The sequence below is a fragment of the Elgaria multicarinata genome, chromosome 16 (assembly GCF_023053635.1).
Source record: "Elgaria multicarinata webbii isolate HBS135686 ecotype San Diego chromosome 16, rElgMul1.1.pri, whole genome shotgun sequence".
Taxonomy (NCBI): domain Eukaryota; kingdom Metazoa; phylum Chordata; class Lepidosauria; order Squamata; family Anguidae; genus Elgaria; species Elgaria multicarinata.
Window position 1 is genome coordinate 25,949,964 of NC_086186.1, and position 24,778 is coordinate 25,974,741.

Genomic DNA, 24,778 nt, shown 5'->3' on the forward strand with positions numbered 1-24,778 from the left:
TGACAGTTGGTCACCCTATGTAGGCCCCTTCCAACACTACTATTCTATGATTCTATGTTTAGAAGCCTCTACAGAGTGTCATACAATCCTCAGAAGGCATGATTATGACGGAGAAGGGTGTTACATTCAAGTTTCATGCAAAAGGCATCAGGAATGCCAACAAAACTTTATTTGGAGTGGGTGGAAGAAAAACACAAATAAACTAAGGAATGGGGGGGGAGAAAGATACACAATACAATATGGCAGCCCCTCTTTAAAATGTCTCATTGGATATTTTTTGGCATCATGGACCTTAGCAGAACAATGACAACTTCCCTTGACTGATCAGGAAAAGGGTTCCCATACTCTAGGATGATTACTTTAGCCTTAGAAAAATTGGTGAACTCTCTGTGGGTAGTAACTGCGGGGTCTGTGCATAGGGTATTTTGCAGGGGGAAGAAAAATATCTATGCTTGATCAGGGTTTGGGGTTCTAGAGAAGCCTGAACTGCTTTTCACATGTTTACCGGGCACTTTTTACATCAGCTAACGTAATTGCCCTATTGCATAACCTGAAGATTTCAACACCCATGTTATTCTGGCCTTCCAGTAAATTAAGACTTCTGTGAACACTGTCCAATGCATTCTGCTTGCTACACAAAGCCTGGATGACGCCTTCCAGTCCATTCTTTCCATCTGTGGTGTACAGCTACTGCCTGTGTTAATCAATCCTCTAGAATACTAAATAATACCATCCGTACGTGGTATCACCATAACTCAGACCAGACTTTAGTTGTCCTACTATCAGAGAGCAGTGAGACACACACAGTAGCAAATTACCCTGTAGCCGGGCAGCAGTTCCTAGGACGTGCCTTGGCTATGTATGTGTTGCTGAGCTGAGAGACCTATGCTGCTGGGGGTTTCCTAATGGGGCCAAGATGGGGCCAAACATGGGGGTTTCCTAATGGGCCAAGATCATCTCTTTACACCTTATTTATTTATTTATTTATTACATTTATATACCGCTCCATAGCCGAAGCTCTCTGGCCGGTTTACAAAAGTTAAAAACAGTAAACATTAAAAAAAAAGTATACAAAATTTAAAAACCATCCGAGAAATAAAAACAACAGTATCCATTTAAAAACAACAGTTCTGGGGTCCGTTAGAAAACAAACTTAGCTTTGTTAAATGCTGTTAAATGCCTGGGAGAAGAGAAAAGTCTTGACCTGGAGCCTGAAAGATAACAGTGTTGGTGCCAGGCGAGCCTCATCAGGGAGATCATTCCACAGTCGGGGGGTCACCACCAAGAAGGCCCTCTCCCTTGTTGCCATCCTCCGAGCTTCCCTCGGAGTAGGCACTCAGAGGAAGACCTAAGATGTTGAGCACAGTGTACGGGTAGGTTCATGTCGGGAGAGACGTTCCATCAGGTATTGCGGTCCCAAGCCATGTAGGGCTTTATAGGTTAAAACCAGCACCTTGAATTGCGCTCAGAAATGTATAGGCAGCCAATGCAAGCGGGCCAGACATGTACTCACTGGACCACTTAATCTGCAGAGTCATGGACTAGTTTCTCCCTCTGTACCAAGCCATGGGGCCATGGGGGCAGAAGTTGTCTAGTTAAGGTGAGGCCACATCTGTCCCAGGCTATATACAGTCCTGTAACACAGGAGTAGAATCATAGAATCATAGGGTTAGAAAGGACCTTGGAGAACACCTAGTCCAACCCCATGCTCAATGCAGAATCTACAGTACAAGATACATCTACAGCACCTCTGGCGGGTAGATGTCCTGCCTCTGCTGAAATACAAAGGAGAACTCCACCCCTGCCAAACAGCACAAACAGAGAAATTAGCCTTTACATAAGGATGTATGAGAATGTAATCTCTGTTTGCAAACCATGCAAACATGTCCCATTTTCAACCCCAAATATAAAAGCAAACAAGCACAATTCTTGGAATTTTTTTGCAGTTTCCTGAACTTGCATCCAAGTTCGAAAGTGTGCTTGTTCGCTTCCGAAAATGTGCACTTCCACATGTGTGCACCTGCACCAATTCACAAATCTCCCCCCCCCCCCAATCCACATTTTCACATTTAAGCCTATGGGGAGAAATGTGCATTTTCAATCCAAGGAAAAAATGGGCACTTTTTAAAATGTGTATTTTTCCGGATTGAAGAGGATGGGAGATTCTTGCATTTGAGAACACAAACCCAAGGCAAAATGAGCTTCAAGAAAGAGTTCAGAGAATCTCAATGACCTTAAGAACATAAGAAGAGGCCTGCTGGATCAGACCCAGGGTCCATCTAGTCCAGCACTCTGTTCTCACAGTGACTGACCAGCTATCAACCAGGGACCCACAAGCAAGACATGGTGCAACACCACCCTCCTACCCATGTTCCCCAGCAATTGGTGCATATAGGCTTACCACCTCGGATACTGGAACTTTGCATGTCTGCCAATATAACAATCTGATGCCTTTTACCCAAGAGCTCAAAGCTATTTCCTAACATTAAGTATCTTTTTGTTTGTTTAATCAAGACAGAGCTGTTTTGAGATAAAGTGGTACAAAATAGGCAGGAGTGTTGTACCAGAAAATAACACAATTGTTTGCTCTAGAGAAGGAATAATTGTGTAATTGTGGTGTTTTTGTTTATCTTTTGTGTCTTTGAGGCATGAGTTATAACAAAATTATTTAAAAAAGAGAATAGGTGTGCATTACAATAACAGAATACACAGCAATGCAAATCACACTTCGAAACTAATTGTGACTTTCAGTTTTGGTTTCACATTCCGGTAGGTGCCAACCAACCCGGGGTGTGGAGGAGAGTCCTGGATATTTATTTTCTTGCTTGCATTTGGAGTGCTTGTCAGAGAAGTAAGCATGTCCCTTCCTCAATATAGTAAAGGGGAACCAAACTTTAAAAACAAAATTTAAAGACATTTTTCTCCCTCTCCCATAATACCAGAACACAATGGGTTCATTGGTGGGAGATTCAGGACAAATAAAAGGAAGGACTTCTTCACACAGCGCATAGTTAAACTATGGAACTCTCTACCACAGGATGTTGTGATGGCCACCAATTTGGATGGCTTTAAAAGGGGGTTGGATAAATTCCTGGAGGGAAAGGCTATCAACGGCCACTAATCCTGATGGCTAAGTGCAACCTCCAGTAGCAGAGGCAGTAAGCCTATATACATCAGTTGCTGGGGAACATGGGTGGGAGGGTGATGTTGCACCAAGTCATGCTTGTGAGTCCCTGGTTGACAACTGGACGGCCCTATTTAAGCCCCGCTGGTCATAAGTTTTGGACTGGGAGCAAGAGACCCTTGTTAATTTTCCTGCACGGAGCTACAGCGATCCTTTGAGCACTCCTCAGCTCCTTTGCAAAGAGGGGGGAAATGTTAAAAAAAATCATAAAAAATCAACTGATGACCCAATTTGATTCAAATTTTAAGGCAGGATGCATGGCAGTACTTCACAATAAAAGCAGATTCTAAGGTGGAAAACTTTTGAGTCCTTTGCATGCAATTGTCATTGATTGCACAGTATAAGGCTGGTGTGATTTATCTGCTGTAGCAGATAAGATAGCAAACGGGGCGAAGGAAGGAGAACAGGAAGTGGGCGGAGCAAACCCAGCAGCTCTGAGAAAGGGAGAGGAGAATTACCGGTATGACGAGGCACATGAATCTGTAGCCACACTGGAACTAAGAAAAAGAACCTGTAAGTAGAACTCATTTACAACGTTGGAGACCCAGGGTCACGTGATGCTGTGCGTCACAGTAACCCATTCAAAACGTTAGAATAACACCAGTGTAGATTCCCACCTGGACTAGATGGATCCTCAGTATGATCCAGCAGGGCTCTTCTGACGTTCTGATGATCTTAACAATGAAAAAATGGGAAGCACATATGAAAGAAACAGAATACTGGAAAAGGTGGACCTTTACACTCTACTTATGTGAAATTGCAATCAGCTCCTAAGATACATATCTCCGTAAATCGTCAGGCCTAGCTATCTAAAGGACTATGTGTTTCATTAAGAATCTTACTAGGCATACAGATGTGCAGAAAAACCCATTTTTGCGGGCACTGTGACCCACAGAGGCCCATTTGTCAGTCATGCATGAAAGGCCTTCTTCCTGTGTAGGATGACCATATGGAAAAGAGGACAGGGCCCCTGTATCTTTAACAGTTGTAGAGAAAAGGGAATTTCAGCAAGTGTCATTTTTATGCGTGCAGCACCTGGTTAAATCCTCTCTTCATCACAACAGTGAAAGCTGCAGGAGCCCTGACTCTCTTTTGTATCTGGTCACTCTAGTATAGCTCTTGCAGCTTTAACTGTTGTGATGAAGAGGGAATTTCACCAGGTTCTCCATATATACAAATGACACCTGCTGAAATTCCCTTTTTTATGCAACTGTTAAAGATACAGGAGCCCAGTCCTCCTTTCCCTAGGGTCACCCTACTCCTGTGTTGCTCCCAAACTATGGATTGCATTCCTCAAGAACTATAATTGGCACCCAGTCACTAGGCTTTTAGCAATGATGTGAATTTAGCCATTTAAAATATGTAGCTGTTTTATGTGCTTTTATGTTTTACTGTTTTTAATGATCTTTTTTTAAAATGGCATTAAGATTTCATTGTGTTAAATTTTGGTACACACACCCTTGAGGGCTTTTTTTTTTTTTTTTTAGAAATTACACTCTTGTTGTTCTCCATTTTAAATGAATAAATGAAACTGACAGATGAGAAAGCAGTGGAAATAGGACGCAACACTGCGACACAGGGTACTAGAAAATAGGTATTACAAGGAACCAACACCCGTGTGTGTGTGTGTGTGTGTGAGAGAGAGAGAGAGAATTCCAAATGATATATAATGTCCTCGTGCTAATTGCAAAGGACAAAAATTAGGCACAAGTTATTAATGGGGGCTGAAGGGATGTTAACAAGCTCACTCAACTCAAAAAGCCCACAAACAAAAGTCACATTATTCGGTAACATTTATCATTTGTATGTAATTTATGAAGCATTACATATGGCTAGCCCACAATGCCTACTGACGTAATGGGCAATAAATCTGGAATAAGCAAATATCTGTCCTGTATTTGTCTCTTGATGGGAGAATGTGAACCATAAATTGAAGAAATAAATCATGAGAGAAAAAAGAAAAGAGTGCGGGGTGGAGTCAAATTTTAACTGGATAACTTGGAAATAATCCTCAAAAATAGGAACCATTAGAAATGCAAACACTAGCCTTAGCCATCTATGGAAAATACTCTGGTATGGTCTATATTATGTGGTAGAACTTCCTGGACTATTCCATTCTAGTTCCCCACAGGGGAGGGGGGATCCTGAAGGTAACTAATATGTTAAATAAAAGAGGGAGGGATATTATATTACACACACACATACACAGGCTTATACACACATACAGACACATACAGAATACCCTTCTATCATGCAACCCAGCATTCTGAATGGATACATTCCAGGAACAGCATTGACATTTGCTTATTCCACCCTATGTGGAATCCATTCTTTGGCAATACTCCCTTTTGTATTCATGTACAATTGCAGAATACAAAATACCCGCGCGCCATATATCAGATGTGAAGTTATCATGCAGGCCTTGTCCGATGAAATACATATGATCAATGACCGTTGAAGAATCAGCCTGTGCTCATGTTTATTTTAAAATACCCATGTGCCTGCTTCACGTGGCAGTTATCAGTGGAATGTATGTATAAGAGAACATGTATAAGAATGGGCCACAAAAGCCTCTATCTTAGATGTTTCTTTTTTTCCAAATATTTGTGTCCCTCTCTAGATTTTGTTCTAGTTATCCTGATTATTTTATAGAAGATATAATAATTAATACCTGTATGGATGCTAAGATCATCCTCAGGGGTCCTTCTCTGTGAGCCCCTGCGAAAGAAAGAAAGTTCTCTGTGGCATTCCGGCTGTGAAATCAGCTCCCTAGCAAGGCTCACCTGGTGCCTACATTGCACACCATTTCCCCAGCATTTTAGCATTCTAGTCTTTGAGCTCTGCCATTTTAAAGCTGTGTTTAAATCTCTGTATTGCTGCTAGGTTTTACTCTGATTGTACTTTTATGTTGTAGTTCTAAGCTTTTATATTTTATATCATTTTACGCTGTCCCTTAAGGTTTTCATTTTCATGAACATCCAGGAGAGCTTTGGCTATGGGGTGGTATAGAAATATATCATCATCATAATTATTATTATTATTATTATTTATTTATTTATATAGCACCATCAATGTACATGGTGCTGTACAGAGTAAAACAGTAAATAGCAAAACTCTGCCGCATAGGCTTACAATCTAATAAAATCATAGTAAAACAATAAGGAGGGGAAGAGAATGCAAACAGGTACAGGGTAGGGTAAGCAGGCACTGGGTAGGGAAAAACTAACAGTAGAAAGTAACAGTAGAAGTCTGCACACATCATCTTAATCATCATCATCATCATCATCTATTCATCTTCCCAGCTGCTTATCCATCTATTTTTCCATCATTCTACAGAAGATAATAGTAATTGATCCCTTCTGGAATTAATTTCAGGTGGGTTATTGAAGGTGCATAAGGAGACTCAAACCCATTTATCATCTCAATTGTGGCTCCTCTGAGTTCTGTGCTCATGGTGTGACTTGCAGGCGGGCGCTCTCTCTACACCGCTGCCTCGTGTGGCTGTGCAGAGCTTTAAACCAGGCCAAAGGGCTCCAAGGGGATGGCACGAAACAGAGCTCCAGATGAAACCTTTCAAAACGGCGTGCATTTGAGTCACCGAGCAGGACCCGGCTGATGCCACAGAGCTCATGTCTGAATCTCCTGGAGAGACGGCCCGGCCTGCTACAGCAGCCTCCCACCAACCGGTCAAAGGGTAAGAACAGTGCAGACTGGAGGCCCAGCTCGTGGCTGTCTTTTGCCAGAACAAACCTACTGAGTTGTGACAGCTGGAAGCACAGAAATCAATAAGATGCAAGGATGGGTTTTTCCCCCCCTTTTGTTTTCCTAAGAACTGTAACCACGATTCCTTTTCTTCCAAGAAATAGCATCAGAGCTCCAGTTATATGTATGACATCCCACACCCATTTTCTAGGGTGACCACGTGGAAAGGAGGACAGGCCTCCTGTATCTTTAACAGTTGTAAAGGAAAGGGAATTTCAGCAGGTGTCATTTGTATGCATGCAGCACCTGGTGAAATTCCCTCTTCCTCACAACAGTTAAAGCTGCTGGAGCCCTGCCCCCTTTTGTACCTGGTCACTCTAGTATAGCACCTGCAGCTTTAACTGTTGTGATGAAGAGGGAATTTCACCAGGTGCTGCATGCGTGCAAAGGACACCTGCTGAAATTCCCTTTTCTCTACAACTGATAAAGATACAGGAGCCCGGTCCTCCTTTCCATACGGTCCCCCTAGCTTGGAGAGCATCCAACAGAGCAGCCTGCCCCCTTGCCGAGCTGCCATTTTGTGCAAAATGGCAGCTGGGGCATTTCCTGTACGGTCTTGTTGCATAAATGGCAGCCATGAAGTGACCACGTATGCAGTGTTACAGGCATGAATGGAGTCCTCACACCTGTAAAGTTGCATAAGTGGCTGATTTACGGCCATCATGTATTCAACATGATCTTACTGAAAATGCTCCAGCTGCCATTTTGTGCAAGCTGACCTGCCCAGATATCCCCAGGTCACCTTTGCTTGTGCTACATGGCAGCTTTCAGTGGCGCTGTGGGTGGCCTCATGGCCTCGTCCGGCACTTGACGATGGTGTGAGAAGCTCAACAGTGCCAGGGAAAGGTTGTGGGCAGCAGCTCAGCAACCATCTGGCAAAACCAGCCGGCGGTGAGTCCATCCATCCCTAATGGTGAGATGTGCTGAATTTCTATTTCAATTATTTCTAAATTTGCATCTAGAATCATACATTGGCATATGCAAATTTTATGCAAATCACAGCCCCTTTTTGTCTATTTTTTGATGATACATTTCCTCTCTTTTGGGGGGATTTGTAAGTGGCCACGCTATTTAAATATCAAGTCTGCAGGAAATATGTACTGAGGCTGCAGAGATGCCTGGCTCAATTGAAGTGGTGAGGATGGATTGACAAAGATGTCCACCCACCCACCCCAATGACAACTAGCCCATACAATAGCTAGGTCGTATTTTGTATTCCTACCACCGGACTGGTGGTGTGTAGAGAAGTCAGTGGCAGGAAATGCAAGCTCATTTTCTCTTGGAGATAGAAACGGCTTCACATTCCCATTGTAAATGTGGGGGGGGGGGGGTTAGTTCAGTGCCAGCATTGCATCCAGCTGCCAAGGCTGAGCCAAGGCCTGTGGCTGTTCAAATTAAGGTCTACGATGGATCGCGTTCCCTGCAAACTTTGATTCCATCAGCCTGCACCGTACCGAAGACATAAACTATGAGCAAAATCCCAAGGATATAACAAAGCCAGTGCAAGACAGCTTCCTTAAGAAAGCGGACAGTGCAGGTAGAAACGTCTATGAAATAAATGAGAAATTGGGGAGTTATAAGACACTGATGTAGAGGAAAAATAAAATGGGAGGCATAACTCAGTTCCAGAAGACTTTCTTGGGACTGTGCCTTGTGAAATCCTTGTGCTTCTCTAGGGGGCAGGTCCAATCTGTCTTATATAAGGAAGGAAGCAATAACACTCATTGCAAGATTACGCCACTGTATTCAAGAAGATGACTTGATGGCAACAGCAGCCAACCATCCACCCACGCAAAAGAGAGAGGGAGAATTAAAATGGCACTGCTTCCTCTAAAGTCAGACCTACAAACACTGAAGGTACTAGTCCAAAAACACTTTGCTTAGACATACCAGTACAGAGCACAAAAGGTAGGGGAGGGAACATTTCTTTCCCCACTTAACAAAATCACCTGATTGCCTGATGGAATTTCACACTCGCCATCCGGTGACCAAACCAAGTGGCTCTGTACAAGTCTGTTTTAGATATGAACGCGTGAGAAGAAAGGTAACTGTTGCAAGTGAAGGAGGGAAAGAAAGCTTGTTTTTATTAGCAATGTAAAGAGAGATGAAATTTGGGGCCTTGCTAGACCTACCTGCAAATCTGTACGGGAGGAGGAGCCAGCCCACGCTAGAAGTAGCGCGGGCTGTCACTCCTTTCCACATGTCAGACGTGACAGGCTGCACGGAAGCCCCGTCACGTCCGCCATTTTAGTTTAGTTTTAAAGGGGACAGATGCACAGGAGCGCACCACTGATTAAGGTAAGAGTTTTTTGTTTGTTTGTTTTTTAAAAAAGGGTTCCCTGCTCCCCCCTGGCTCTGATTCCCCCCCTTGCAATCATCAATTCCCCCTGCCCCCGATTTCCCCAACCTGGCCACAATCTCCCCGGGCCCAGTGCTCCTGCGGAGCACTGCACCCCGTTCACCACTTTTCCCGGCTACTCGGGAGTAATTATGGTAGCCGGGAAAAATGGTGGACCAGTCTACATGCCTGCAGTCTTGGGCTCAGCCCGAGGCCATGGGAAATACTGGGCTAGAAGCAGTGCCGGTTATCCCAGGCCAAGGGAGGGTTACCCCTGCCTGAGCCCAGGATCCCCTGTGCATCATCTGGATGCACAGCAGCGAGGCCGGGCCTCGCACCAGGCTAACCCACTGCCTAGCAAGGCCCTTGTAGGTTAGGAAACGTGAACCACTTAGAGATGTCATTATTGTGAAAGTTTGAGGCCCACAGAGGCAAACTAAAAAGGTCAGGCCTTAGATGCCTGGAGTTTGTTTGTTTGTTTCTGTTGGGAGGGGGTAACCCTAATTTCATTTCTCCAGTTAAGATTCGTTGCCTGGTTAAGTTTCATTTCTCCAGTTATGTTTCAATTCTTCAAGATTGAAACAGTACTTTCAGTTTTGGGAGAAGAGGGAATAAAAGAGCCAGCCAGAGAGCCAGAGACAGGGATGACGGGAGCATAGGGAAAGGGCAGAAAGATGAAAAAGTCTAGGTGCAGCTAGGGTAAAAGGATTTTTGCAACTTTTATTTTATTTTAATGCCTTTTGTATTGCTCAGCTCTATTGACTAAATATCTTTATTGTAATGTGCTTGCTTTACTTTGCTAGTAAACTGTTGTATGAAACATCAAGTCTGGTGTGCCAATCACCCCACATCTAGAGCCTGAACCTCATCTTACTGGGGACTAAAAGGTAGAAAGAAGGAAGATGGGAGTCTTAAGGAGGCAGAGAGTTTCTCAGGGATTCCCGACATGGAATGAACCCTGACAATTACATTTTGTGATATATAAATATTACAAAGAAATAAAGAAATGTGCATTTTCTGTCATCTGCTGCACAAAGCAATGGCATCATGATAGTTCATGGTAAGACTGGCCCTGATAACTTCTGCAAATGCATTGCATAGAAAAAAGAAGTAACATGCTGTTTATGGAATTAATGTGGATCCATAATTCTCACCTTGCTTCACCCACCCACAAAAACAATGTAAAGAGACCTACCAATTTAGGATAGCACTTAATTTATAGGATGAAATGGATGGTTATCCATGAAACATATGCCATCATAAATATGTTAGTCCTTAAGTTGCCACAAGGCCCTTTGTTGTATCCCCGATAAATCTTCCTGACTTATATATCACATTTCTTCACCTGAAAGGATGGCTTGCATTTGTAGTCAAAAATATAATTTTTCCAGGTAGTTTCATTCCACCTTTCTGAGTTAGGTTGCTTGCAATGTCTGACTCCATCTTTTGTGATCAATTCTTAGTGGAATACATCAACGTTAGGAGACAGGGTCCCTCAAGCAGTAACCTCCATTGACATCAGGGAAGCTTTCCAGTTTTACATCACGGAAATATTTGCTTCCATTAAGCATTCACATTTGTTATTAAGGTTAATAGATACTTCCCTGTTTCGAAAAAGCAGAGTTTCTAGCAGGCTTAGAAAGGAAAGGAAAGGAAAGGAAGAAAGAAAGAAAAGATTAAGTTGACCTCTTTAAAATCTGCCTGCAAATTGAAGGAGAAAATTTCAGCCTCCTTTTGCTGTAAAACGAATGAACTTCAGGCTTTGAGCAATTGGTTAGTAGATCAAAAATTGCATGCCAGATGAGCTTAAAATAATAGACATTGCTTCTTCCAAAGCTACCTACTGTTTCCCTATTGTTACATCAACAGAACATGCTAGCTTTGTCCCATTAAACAATCAATAAGTGTATCTGTCAACATGAGGCGTCCATCCGTGGAAATCGGCTGGTTTTAGTGCCGTATTACTTAACGCCGTATAAGTAGAAGTGCTTTGATTGACTTGTAATCTCTAACTGTTGAGGGGGAAATAGAGGCTACGGGATACAGAATGAGGTAATCATGAGATGTAGCTATTTCGCCGCCTTCTCTGTGTTACGTGTCCTTACATATTTAACCGAATGTACACCAGACAACCTGGCTCCGATGCAACTGTACACTCACAGTGCTAGTCGTATTATCGACAGTAGTACCAATGATCTATCCAGGGCTATTCCTTTTCCTTCCTACAGTTCCTTAAACAGATAAATAATGCTACTAACCATGAACTGATCAGAGCTACGTATCCAGCAAACCCACTGGTAGATGTAGCCAAGGTCTATTGGTGTGCTATTCCTCATCCATCTTGGGATGCATGCACAGACTCTCACTCCTTTGTCCTTATGCCTTATGCGGTGTGAATCGGCTGACTGTGCATGGGAGATGTTGTTTGTGCATGCAAAGTGAGACCTTAGCTCAATGGTTGAGCAGCTGAGCCTGGGCTTTGCCTGAAGAAGCTCCCAAGTGATGGGATTATTTAGTAAAGGTGCCTCCTGTTAGAAAGGCAATTAGCAGAGAAAAGCAAAAGGCAAAACAGAACATTTACCAGTCCCACATGTGGACAGACTTTCTACGAACAACAAAAGGAGACCACACTCTTTTTCAGTGAAGGAAAGCAAAACAGTTTTACTCACAAGTATTCTTGCATATACAATGCATGTATAGCATAGAGTTTGAAAAGAGTATCTTCGGATCGTTTTGTGCCCCATTACACCTGCAGAGAGAGCAAACACTTGTTCTCCAAGCAATGGAGAAGGTCAGAGAGAGTGGGGGGGGAGAGAGAAGGAAGGAAGGAAGGAAGGAAGGAAGGAAGGAAGGAAGGAAGGAAAGAAAGAAAGAAAGAAAGAAAGAAAGAAAGAAAGAAAGGAGCAAAAGGAAGAAATCACAGGAAACCACACTGCAGGCTATAAAGATCTTAAGGGTAGGTGTCACCTAAATTCCCATGGACTAACTAACTGCAACACTGATCATATGAAAGCTCATAAATTACTGGAAAATTCATATATATATATATATATATATATATATATATATTTGGTCCACTTTGCTCATTGATTCTATGCTATGTTTTTATCTGTACACCGCTCTGAGATCTTAATGATATAGGGTGGGATATAAATGTTTTAAATAAATAAATAAATATGCTGATTCTAAGAAGTAAGAAGATTGCACACTGGTGAAAGTTTGGTAAATGGGGGAAAACAGTTTTGCATACTGTTCCAAAGGCGGGGGGAAATAAATATCCAAATTCATCAATGAGTGAACAGCAGAACAAAAGGTTCTGACCATCTGTGAAGCACACAAGGAACGGATAAAACCAAACCTCTCCATCCTTACCTAAAACAAGCTTGGGCAATTTGTGGCCATCCATATATTTTGGCAGCTGCCATGAGCCTTAGCCAGCATAGCCAATGGTGAGAGGGGATGGGCATTGTTGGTCAAAACATTTCAAGGGTCACAAGTTGCCCACCTTGACCTAAAATGGCCACAAGTAGCAGGTCTGGGCAAGAACATTGCTGGAGACCAGCACTCAAAGTTGGAGACAGACAGAAGTTCGATGGTTTGAAAGGAAGTGGATGGCCTGCATCGGGGTGGGGTGGGGCCCAGAAACGTGATTTCCCCAAGGCTGGGAAAATTGCATATTCCCTCTCTTCATACTAATGGCAGCTGCTTGGAGAAATCACATTTCCCTCCCCCCGCCCACCCCAAATGTGACCTTAAATGTGGAGGTGAGTGTGGTCTCGTTACCCGAGGGAAGAGGGGAAGAGTACAGGGGCAGGGTGGGTGGGGGCTACTATGGAACATTCAGAAAGGAAAGGGAAAGGGACCTCTCGTGCAAGCACTGAGTCATTACTGACTCTTGGTTTGCTGACGTTTTCTTGGCAGGCCTTATAGCGGGGTGGTTTGCTGTTGCCTTCCCCGGCCAGTATTACCTTTCCCCCAGCTAGCTGGGTACTCATTTTACCGACCTCGGGAGGATGGAAGGCTGAGTCGACCCGAGCCGGCTGCCTGAAACCAGCTTCCACTGGGATCGAACTCAGGCCGTGGGGAGAGTTTCAGCTGCAGAAACTGCTGCTTTACCGCTCTGCGCCACACGAGGGTCTATGGAACATTCAACCAACTGATTTAAAGAAAAAGAAAAGATGTGCAAAATTTTATGCATAGCATTGTCTTATGCGCATTCTTGTACACAATACCTCCAGTATCAGCGGCAGTAAGACTATGTACACCAGTTGCAGGGGAACATGGGCAGGAGGGTGCTGTTGCACCATGTCCTAGTTGGGGGTTCCCAGTCAACAGCTGGTCGGCCACTGTGTGAACAGAGTGCAGGACTAGATGGACCCTTGCTCTGATTATTATTATTATTATTATTATTTATTTATATAGCACCATCAATGTACATGGTGCTGTACAGATAACACAGTACATAGCAAGACCCTGCCGCATAGGCTTACAATCTAATAAGTTGTAGTTAACAATGAAGAGGGAAGGAGAATGCAAACAGGCACAGGGAAGTGTAAACAGGCACCGGGTAGGGTAAAGCTAATAGTATAGAGTCAGAACAAACTCAATATTTGAAGGCTATAGGGAAAAGAAAAGTTTTTAGCTGAGTTTTAAAAGCAGTGATTGCGTTTGTAGTTCTCAAGTGTTCTGGAAGAGCGTTCCAGGCGTAAGGGGCAGCAGAAGAAAAAGGACGAAGCCGAGTAAGGGAAGTGGAGGTCCTTGGGCAGGCGAGAAGCATGGCATCAGAGGAGCGGAGAGCCCGAGCGGGGCGATAGTGTGATCCAGCATAACTCTTCTTATGTTCTTAAAACCAACACCTTGAATTGGGCTTGGAAACATACAGGCAGCCAATGCAAGCGGGTGAGAATTGGTGTTATATGTTCAGATCTCTGGTACCATTTTTTAATCTGGCTGCCACATTTTGCACAAGCAGCTTCTCGATACCAGTTGGTGGGGAACATAAGCAGGAGGGTGACATTGTGGCAATGTCCGCTGTGTGGGCTTCCCTTTCATCCAAGCCCACGTGGCCCTTCTTACGTTCTTCTGCCTATTTGAATGTGAATTTCCGTGAAATATTGTTGTTGGTGTTTTTACTCCAGATTAATGCAAAAACAGGACGGCATGGACCTATGGGTAAACCCATGTAGTAAGTGACACAGATCAGAACTAGACTGAATGGCAGATGACTAGAATCATAGATCATAGAATCATAGGATAGCAGAGTTGGAAGGGGCCTACAAGGCCATCGAGTTCAATCCCCTGCTCAATGCAGGAATCCACCCTAAAGCAACCCTGACTAAGAAGGGCTCAATCTATTTCTGGATGGTTTATATACCGCATGACTTCAGATACCATGTGGGGGATCACATGACTGCATGCTCCTTCGTGCCAAAATAAATAAATAAATAAATAAATAAATAAATAAATAAATCCCTGCCCATAGAAGACTAGGGGTGTGTCTACACCATGTCTATAAACCAGAGTCATCTCCAGGTCATCCCTGTGTGTTCATATGATGCACTGGGGATCTCGGGGGCAACCCAGAATGACCAGGGACTTTCCCCAGCATATATTGAGCTGTGGATTTCCCGATATTTCCACAGTCCCAGGACCATCCCGAGGAACAAGGGCTGTGTGGCCCCTTCTCCCAGGTCATCCCTTCCTCCCCACGAGTAGTGGAGCTCTTAAAATGGGCACGGAGCTGTGCGAGGGCAGTCCGTGCCCATCGGGGGTGGTTGGAACAGTTTAAAAGGTTGTGGTTTTTTAAAAAAACAACACAAAACAAAACTTACATGCGGTGGAGCAGAATTACACTGTGCCTCCATTGAAGGAAGAAAAAAATTGTGGCCGCAACATCCCTCTTCCCTTCCAGGATGTCACGCAGCCATCAAGACACTGGGGGAGGATTGCAGAAGCAGGTAAGTCTGTGATCCTCCTCCCTGTACACCCTGAGGTCAGGCCTGGTGCTGCCATAGAGGCAACTCAGGCAGCCGCCTAGAGCGCCAAGCAAACGAGGGCGCCGAACAGCGTACCCGGAAGCCGCCGCCCCAGCCTCCGCCCAACCCCAGCATCCTGGCTCCTTCGAAGCCAGGATGCTGGGGTTGGAGGCGGAGGCTTCAGTATGGCACGCCAGGGAGCCACTTCCAGGCGCGCCGCTTCAAAGCTTCTGCCCCGCCCCCCCAACCCCAGTGTCCTGGCTTCAAAGCCAGGAGTGGGAGGGAGCGGGCGGTGAGTGGGCGAGCAAGGGGGGAGCTGTAGCGGTGAGCGAGAGAGCGGGGGCAGCAGGTGAGTGATGGGGGGAGCCGAAGCGTGTGAGCGAGGGGGGGAGCCGGAACGGCGAGCGGGCGGGGGGCGGCGGGCGAGCAGGCGGGTGGGCAGGGGGGGAGCAGTGAGTGAGCGAGCAAGCGGGTGAGTGGGCAGGCGAGTGAGGGGGGCGGTGAGTGAGCGAGCGGGGGGGGGCTTCAGAATGCGACTGCCTAGGGCGCAATATAGTCAGGCCCTGCCTGAGGTGTAGACATGTCCTAGGATGTCAGGAAGAAGGATTGCGTAGAACCTTTCCTGCCACTTGAACTCAAAGAGATCTAGTCCAGAAAATGGATCTAGCCCATCTGTTGAGTGTGCGAGAAGAACCAGGCCATAGAGGCTCTTAATGTGGGGAGAGGCACAAAGCGTTGTAGACTCCAGTGACACTTGTCATGTGCCCACGCATAACGCTTTAATAACATTCCTGCTAATGTGAAAGAGATATTCAAGGCTTTTCTCGCGCGGATGTCGGCACCACTGAGGACTTAATTATATAATACAACATATTCCCACATTAGATCACTGATGCTTAGTGTGTGAGAGTGGGGAGAGGGAGGGGGAGGGGGGAGGTATTACCTAGCAACCAGCTCTAACAAATTGCAAGCAAAAAAATAAAGAGATTATATGCTACATCACTCTACAGAGTCAAAATTGATAGCAAATTGTGTTTGCCCTTTCATTTCATGTGGAAAATCTATTGTGCGCAGGCAAAGGGTTGAAAAGATGCAGTTCTGAAAGAAATGGCCTTGTGATCTCCCAATTTCAATCCCCCCCATTCTTTTTATCCTTTTAAGTCGACTGAAGAATACCCCCCCCCCAAAAAAAAAAAATGGATAGAGGAAGACACTCATCTTTCTAGAAAATACCAAGGAGAAAAGAGAAAGGTACAGTGACGGTCAGCGAAAATGGCACCTCCACCCCACCCCCCCTAAAATGAACAGCTCCATGGGTAATACCATATATGCTTAGTTTAATAGCCTTTGGGATTGATTTGGAAGAGGAGACAGAAGGGAAAGAGAGGAGTGCAAAGACGAGGCTCTGGGCATTTCGGGCTTATATCTCGCTTGGTGTAGGCCTGGCCAAGGATTCAGGTTTGAAACCAAAAGCTGCATGGAAGAGGTGGGTTTTGAGGAAAGATTTGGAGGAAAAGAGAGAGGTACCATGGCACATGTTGTGGGAGGGGATTCCAGGCTTAGGAGCAAGTCACATGTGGAAGGGTTTTGGGTTTTGAAATATTATACTACAAATTATATATTTTTGGTGTCTCCTCAGCTCTTGTTACAGATGAGACTGTCAGAAGAAGAAAGAAGACTGTAAACGCAAGGGAAGTTTATCATTCTCAAAGACTGGATTTTGTGTGTGTGTGTGTGTGTGTGTGTGAGAGAGAGAGAGAGAGAGAGAGAGAGAGAGAGAGAGAGAGAGAGAGAGAGAGAGAGAGAGAGAGAGAGAGAGAGAGAGAGAGAGAGATCTTCTCTTCATGCTGCCACCAATGAGACAAGAAACACTTCACAACAGCCATCATTTTTGATGACGAGGGTAGGCTTGCTGCTGTTGAGTTTTGTAGGAAGCCTCATACAATGGGATTATTATAATTGCGCCAGAAAGTTGTCGGCAGATACAGTATGTTTATTGTGTGCGCCATAACTGTGTCTGTGCTGGAGAACAAAAGGAAAAGAGACACAGAATAAGAGAATGTCCTTTCCTAGGAGGGGGAGACAAATATGCTTGTTCTGAGATAGGCAGGGGGCACTGAGGGACATCATTTCCCACTTTTATGAAGAGGACTTTGAGAGGAGAATTAGTCTCGTTATTGAAGGGGAATATAGATGAAGGATATCTGGACAATGCTTGAAAGTTGGGGCATGGAACAGACCAGTAAAACGGGGCTGGAAATTGCACAGTAGTTTTTGAGCCTCAGCAGTGGTTCACCTAGGGCTTGATCTTGGAGCCAAAGTCCAGGAGGGCAGCCCCAAATGACCACCCAGAGAGTGGCAACAGATTGGTGCAGCAGCAAACAATCCTGCCGTCTGTGCCTGGGCCAGCATAGCACTTAAACTAAACACAACATTTTATAACCAGGGATCAGCTGGCACGACACACCCACGGTTACATGTGCTCGTTTTATTACTTCCGTTTAACATATATTTGAATTATCCTTTTTTCTGAAACAAAGAGGTGTTTATACACAAGTAATTGTGTTTCCCATCAGGGCAGCAGAAGAAAATGCCATTAGATCCCTGGAGTCATGGAGGCACTTTGATTTAAGTGAGTTAAAAGTGCAGAACTGACCATGCTCAGATAGATATATAACTTGGAACCAGGATACCTGAGAGAGCACCTTCTCCCCTATCAACCTGCCAGGTCACTGAGGTCATCTGAGGGTCTGCTCCTGGTGGTTCCACATAGACCCATCCTCTGATTGGAGCCCACCAGGGGGAAAGCCTTCAGCGTGTTCCCCAACCCCCTCCTATGGAATTCCCTGCCTCTAGAGGTCAGGCAGGCACCAACATTGTATTCCTTCTGGTGCCTCCTGAAAAAGTCATTGTTCCAGGATGACTTCCCTTAACGACCAGCTGCAGTTTATTTTGCTCATTATATATTTTTAAAATGTATTTATTTATTTACTTATTTATTACATTTCTATACCGCCCAATAGCCGAAGCTCTCTGGGCGGTTCACAAAAATTAAAATCATAGTAAAACAATCAACAGGTTAAAAGCACAAATACACAATACAATATAAAAAGCACAACCAGAATAAAAACCACGCAGCAAAATTGATAAAAAATTAAAATACAGAGTTAAAACAGTAAAATGTACATTTGAGTTAAAATTAAGTGTTCAAATACTGGGAGAATAAATGTACTTTTAATGTGTTTTCATTCTGTTTTTATTCTATTTTATTTTGTCCACCACTCTGAAATTTGGAATGGGGAGTGGTATATAAATATTGTCCAATGGGTTAGCAGAAAGGTTGGTTGGTTTTGTTGTTGTTTCTTGATGGTGTTTTGTTTAAGTGGGGCTGGGTTCTTTTCTCTACCGTACCAGGAATGTAATAGCAATTGCAATTTGTGGAGTGGTGCTGGGGATAGGTACAGGGGTGCTGGAGAAATCCAAAATGGATTGAAATGAATTCAGATTTCTTGTGATATGGCCCACGGATTCTGTGTTGGACTAGGATCAGTTGGTCAGGCAGGATCCACGGATGCTGTTGTTGTTGTTGTTGTTGTTGTTGTTTAAAAATGAAATGTATGTCAACAAATTTGTAGAAAAAGCCACAAGTTAAACAAAGAATGTTTTGTGAAGGTCCCTATTTGCCTCGCTGCACCACTGAGCCTGAGTGAGAGAAGGGTTTCTTCTGGGACCAACAAGCTGATGCAATGATGCTCTTTGACAACAGCAAGAGTCAAAACGAAAGATCTACTTCGGCTCACCACTGCGTCCACTGTAAAAAGCCAGCATCAGCCAGGACTTGAATGGGAAACCTTCTGGTAATCTGAAGAGTGGAGGCAGCCACCTTGAGGGCCATTTTTCTTGATAGAAAGGTGAGGAATGCATCAAATTCATAAATAAAGTGGGCAAAATAGGCAACAATATCCTCTTTAGACTCCAGAATGCCCCCCCCCAAAAAATCCCAACAACTCTAATCGCATCTGAGTCTTTTGTCTGGGCAACGGTCTAGTTGTCTTGTGATGGTTTGTATTTCCGGACCTCTACTTGATGCTTCCCATGGCTCAGTTGTAGGGCACATGTTTTTGCATGCAAAGGGTCCCCTGTCGAATTCCTAGCATTTCCAGGTAGAGTTGGGAAACACTCTGGTACCCTCCACATGCTTTGAACCACAGTACCCATCAACCCCAGCCCCTATGACCAGTGGTCAGGGATTGTGGGAGTTGTGTTCCAAAACATCAGGTTGCTTATGCTTGGTGTGGACCATACCGTCTGCACCCAACCTGCTAGTTTGATACTCTTGTCAGCTCTCTAAACCATGCCCCTTTCAGAATGCAACCACAGCTTTGACAATGGTTGGAGAATGACTCAGTGGCCCAGGTGTAAACCTGAACCATAGTCCAGCATCACCTGAATGAGCAGCAGGTGGTCTTAGGTCTCTCCGCCCCCCTGTAGCATGGCCACAACAAGGCAACCGGAAACATCCACTCATTGCTTAAACTAACCTGTGTTCATTGTTACATATGAACCTGGTTAGTTTAAAGGCTGGTTGCTTGAAACAGGCCAGGATCAAACCATGGTTTGATGACCAATAAGCCATAGTTTAAACCATCCACCGTTTGTCCTTTTCATATGCAAAGATAAGCTGCAGTGAGTTAAAAAAAAGAGAGGGGCAGAATGGATGATTCCTTTCAGCTGAACTGGAAGACATGAAGGCAGTGGGAGTGCAGGACCCCCAAACTCGTTCATGTAGTGCTAAACTATGTCATGTTGTGAGGGCTAAACCAGGCCATCCTTCACAGCCCTTTTCTTTGCGATTCCAGGAATTAAGGGTCAACGACTCCTCAAGCTCCCTGCGCATCCTTGTTTCTGGCCCTGCCGGTTCATCCTTGGCTGTCTACAACAAACCAGTGCTGACATTAGATAAGGAAATGCTTGTGCAATTTATGTACTCTCTGAAGCAGAGTGCAAGGACCCCAGTTCTTGCATTAAATGTTGAAGCAGCAACGGATTTCCATCTGCAAAGGCAAATATTTGCCACATAAGCAGTACAGTTCAACGCCAGGAAAGAGGTTTTTTATTTAATTATATTATCACATTATATATGAAAACGTGGCACTTCTCATCACTTGTCAGAATTATCTCTCCCCCACCCCCAAACGCATGCTAATACTGCTACTACTACATAGGAAACGAGTCTGGTGTCCCTCGCTCACCTTGCAAAGCATGTGTTTATCGCAAGTTGCAGCCATCCCAAATAGTTTTGACCCAAGGTTACAGCGTGGGCCTGGAGAGATGTGAAGCAGGTTAAGTGGATGATAAGCAAACATATCATTATGGCCCCCTCAGCTTGTTGTGGAGACGCTCAAATCCCCGAGAAAGATTTTCAGCACATCCTTTTGCTGGATGGCTTCAGGTTTGGGCCTCAAAGATTCATTCAATCAGAGTGCCGCTGTCACTTGAACTAATATCTCAGCCTTACATCATCATTCTGTTAAGGCTCTGGGCAACCGGGCATCTTGTTTGGATATTTATTTGTTTTACATGTTTAACTCCATCCATCCCAAGCACTCAAACACAGATGAATGATTCCCCTTGCTGGATCAGACGAAAGGGCCATTGAGTTGACCTCAGTGAGGTTGACCACAAGGGCTGTGACCGAAATCACAAATGAAAAGGAAGTTTAAACAAATGTGGATATTCCCACTTCCGATGGAACGCCATTGGGAATTCCAATGGAAACTGGTTTGCTTTTTGCTTTGAGATATATATATATATATATATATATATATATATATATATATATATGACTACTGAAATTTCTAGAAGAGTTGAAGTGGGTCTCATGTGCTGAGTAACCAAATGTTAAAATCATACCAAACATTCAGTGAATCCCTCTGCACTGCTTTTGCCCTAGACCCTGAAATCCTGTCTGATATGTAATGATACAGCCCTCTCCAACTGGTGCCCTCCAGATGTGTGGGATACACATCATTCCCAGTCAGTCTGTCCAATGGTCCAACGTCTGGAAGACACCAGGTTGTAGACAAGAGTAGTAATATAACTTAGGCCATTCCAAACAGTGTTATTTACCGCCATTTTGTCCTCACAACAACCCCATTGGATAGGTTAGGCTGAGAAAGAGTGAGTGGCCCAGGTCACCCAGTGAGTTTTGTGTCTGAGTGGGGATTTGGATAGTGCAGGCTGCTCTGATTTCGGTGGGGCTGTGAATCCATTCTGGGTTTCAGTCACAAAACTCTAAAGGAGTTATCCAAGTTGCTGGACCTTCTTCCCCAAATGGATTCTGGACCTTGACTATCTCCTTCAGAGTTCTGAGTCACAGACCACCAAAATCAGAGCCACTGAATTTGAACCTGGATTTCCCCAATCCAAGCCTCACACTAACCACTAAATAAGGTGTGTGGCGTCCTTTTTTCTTTTCTTTTTGTAAGTCAAGGGCCACATTCCGTCAGGAATAATCTCTTGGGTGCAACTACTGGAGCCACCGCATCTCTCTCTGCCTCAGCCTCTCTGTCTGTATCTCTGGGCTCATCTACACCAAGCAGGATATTCCACTATGAAAGTGGTATGAAAGCAGTATGTAAAAGGCAGGAGCCACACTAGTGCTATATAGTGGTACTGAAGTGGATTTACAACTGTTGGGCCCATTGGCACATACCATATACCACTTTCATACTGCTTTCATAGTGTTATATCCTGCTTGGTGTAGATGTGTCCTGGGCCCCAACAGTTGTCAGTGCAATTCAATACCACTATAAAGCAGTAGTGTGGCTCCTGCCTTTTATATACTGCTTTCATACTGCTTTCATACTGTTCTTTTAGATCCATCATTGTCACTTGAGGCTCAGGTGACCTCAGTGGCACGGAGTGCCTTCTACAAACTCTGGTTGGTGGCCCAGCTATGCCCCTATCTAGACAGGGATAACCAGGCTTCAGTTGTCCATGCTATGGTAACCTCCAAGTTAAATTACTGGAATGCGCTCTACGTAGGGCTGCCTTTGAAGACGGTTCGGAAGCTGCAGCTCTTGCAAAATGCAGCGGCCAGACTGATTTCGGGAACCAGAAGGTTTGACCATATAACACCTGCTCTGGTCCGCTTGCACTGGCTGCCTGTATGTTTCTGAGCCCAATTCAAGGTGCTGGTTTTGACCTATAAAGCCTTACACGGCTTGGGACCCAAATACCTGACGGAACGCCTCTCCCGACGTGAATATACCTGGTCACTACGTTCAACATCTAAGGTCCTCCTCCGGGTGCCTACTCCGAGAGAGGCTCGGAGTGTGGCAACGAGGGACAGGGCCTTTTCGGTGGTGGCCCCCAGACTTGGAACGATCTCCCTGATGAGGCTCGCCTGGCACCAACGCTGCTATCTTTCCGGCGCCAGGTTAAGACTTTCCTCTTTGCCCAGGCATATGGCAGCACATTTTAATCACCCATATGTTTAGCTTTTTAAGGGTTTTTAATGCTTTATGTGTTTATGTTCTGTGTTTTAGAATTTTAAATTTTGTATACTTGTTTTTATCTCAATTTTAGAATTTCTGTAAACCGCCCAGAGAGCCCTGGCTATGGGAGCGGTATATAAGTGAAATAAATAAATAAATAAATAAAATAGTGGAATATCCTTCTTGGTGTAGATGAGCCCTCTGTTTCTGCCTCTGCCTCTCTACCTCTGCCTTTGTCTCTCTCTCTCTCTGTCTCTCTCCCTTTGCTTTCTGTTCTCTCTTTCTGAGAGTGTCATGGCCTGAAGGAAGATGGCAGCCCCCCCCCTCTAAATATGCATTCTGTTTCTCAATGGGGATCGGCCATGCTTGCTAATGGAATAACCAGGTTCCACTCTTTGACAGACGAATGGGCGAATCAGTCCATTTCAGTTTCTCTTGGTTTCTCATTTCCCCACTTCCCTCATCCTTAGTTTGTTCCACCCTATTCCTGCATCCATTTTCTTTCTTTTTCCTTTTTTTTTTCAAAGGGGAAAAAGACGTCCCCCTTTGAATGCATTTTCATTAGAAAAGTATGAGAAATGCATTTCAGTTCATTTTTTACCAGGATTTACCCCATCCACAAGCAAAGTTTGTACATTTCTGAGCTTGCGATATGATCTATAGAACAACACCAACAAAATGTTTTAAAATACTCACATTTTTTTTAAAAAAAAAAAAAATGTGCATGAAAAAATACACACTTTCGAAAAATCCACTCTAAATATTGGGCAAAATGCACACTTTAAAAAAAAAACAAATGAGCACAATTGATGCATATATTTGGAAAATGCATATGAAAATATGCACAAATTTTAGTGCAAAGAGAAAACAAAGCTCAAAATTTGATATGGATACGAGTTGGAACTAGGGCTGTGCACAGACCCCCTGAACGCTTTGTAGCCCGATCCAGAACTTTCAGATTGGGCCGATCCGCTTTGGGGTGGATCGAGATTTTGCCCCCCCCTTCCCTACTTACTTGCCTCCGTGGTAGATGTGGAGGCAGGTAAGTGGGGAAGGGGGGACAAAATGGGGGCTGAATAAGCCCCCTCCCCTGCCCTGGCTTCACTGCCGTTGCCACACGGACTGCGGTGGCAGAGCCAGGTAAGGCCCTCTCCCACTTGAAGTTGAAGCCTGCACCGGACTGCAAAGGACACAGGTAAGCCCCCCTCCCCCTTACCTGGCTCCACTGCTGTCGCTGCATGGCCGGCGCCACCGGTGCCAGGTGATCTCCCCTCCCCCCCTTACCTGCATTCGGAGCTCCGGAAGGAGGCGAACCGCTTCACCTCAATCCGCAGCTCCCCCGCCTCAATTCGGATCGGCCTTTGGCAGAGGCGTATTGGGTTGCTCTGCTCCAGATTCACGATCCGAATCAGAGCAGAGCACAGCCCAAGTTTCAAGGTGGCATCTGGAGAACTCCCAACACCCCTGAATTTTGTTTATTTGCACATCCGAAATTTCCATGCACATTTCTCCTAATACATGCATTTTGGGGGTGTATTTTTCCCCTAAGATACACATTTCTGCAAGACCCATATAATGTTCTTTTGTACTTTTTCACTAATATGAACATTGTTGTGCACACTTCCCCTGTCGCATGCATTTTTGTTCACGTTGGTTTTTCCCCATGGAAGAGCTGTTGTCTTTCTGCGCTGTCGGTAATTTTCCCAGAAGCATCTGGTTGAGAACAGGCTGTTGAACTGGATGCACTTTCAGCCTGATCCAGAAGGGCTCTTTTTATGTTCATTTCCTTAGGAACAAATACGTCTTTTCAGGTTAGCCGTACTGATGGGATTCCACTGTAGAGATGAACAAGATACATTCCATGGACATGGTATTGTGTTGGCTGACTGTGGAGGATGGGTTGGGGAAGTTGTCTCTCTGCTTTCGAAGCTACACTTTCCCCCACCTCCAAATCAAGGGATTCACAGATGCTTAGGACAGGCAGATCAATCTGTGTTGCTTGGTTTGTCGATGAAAATAA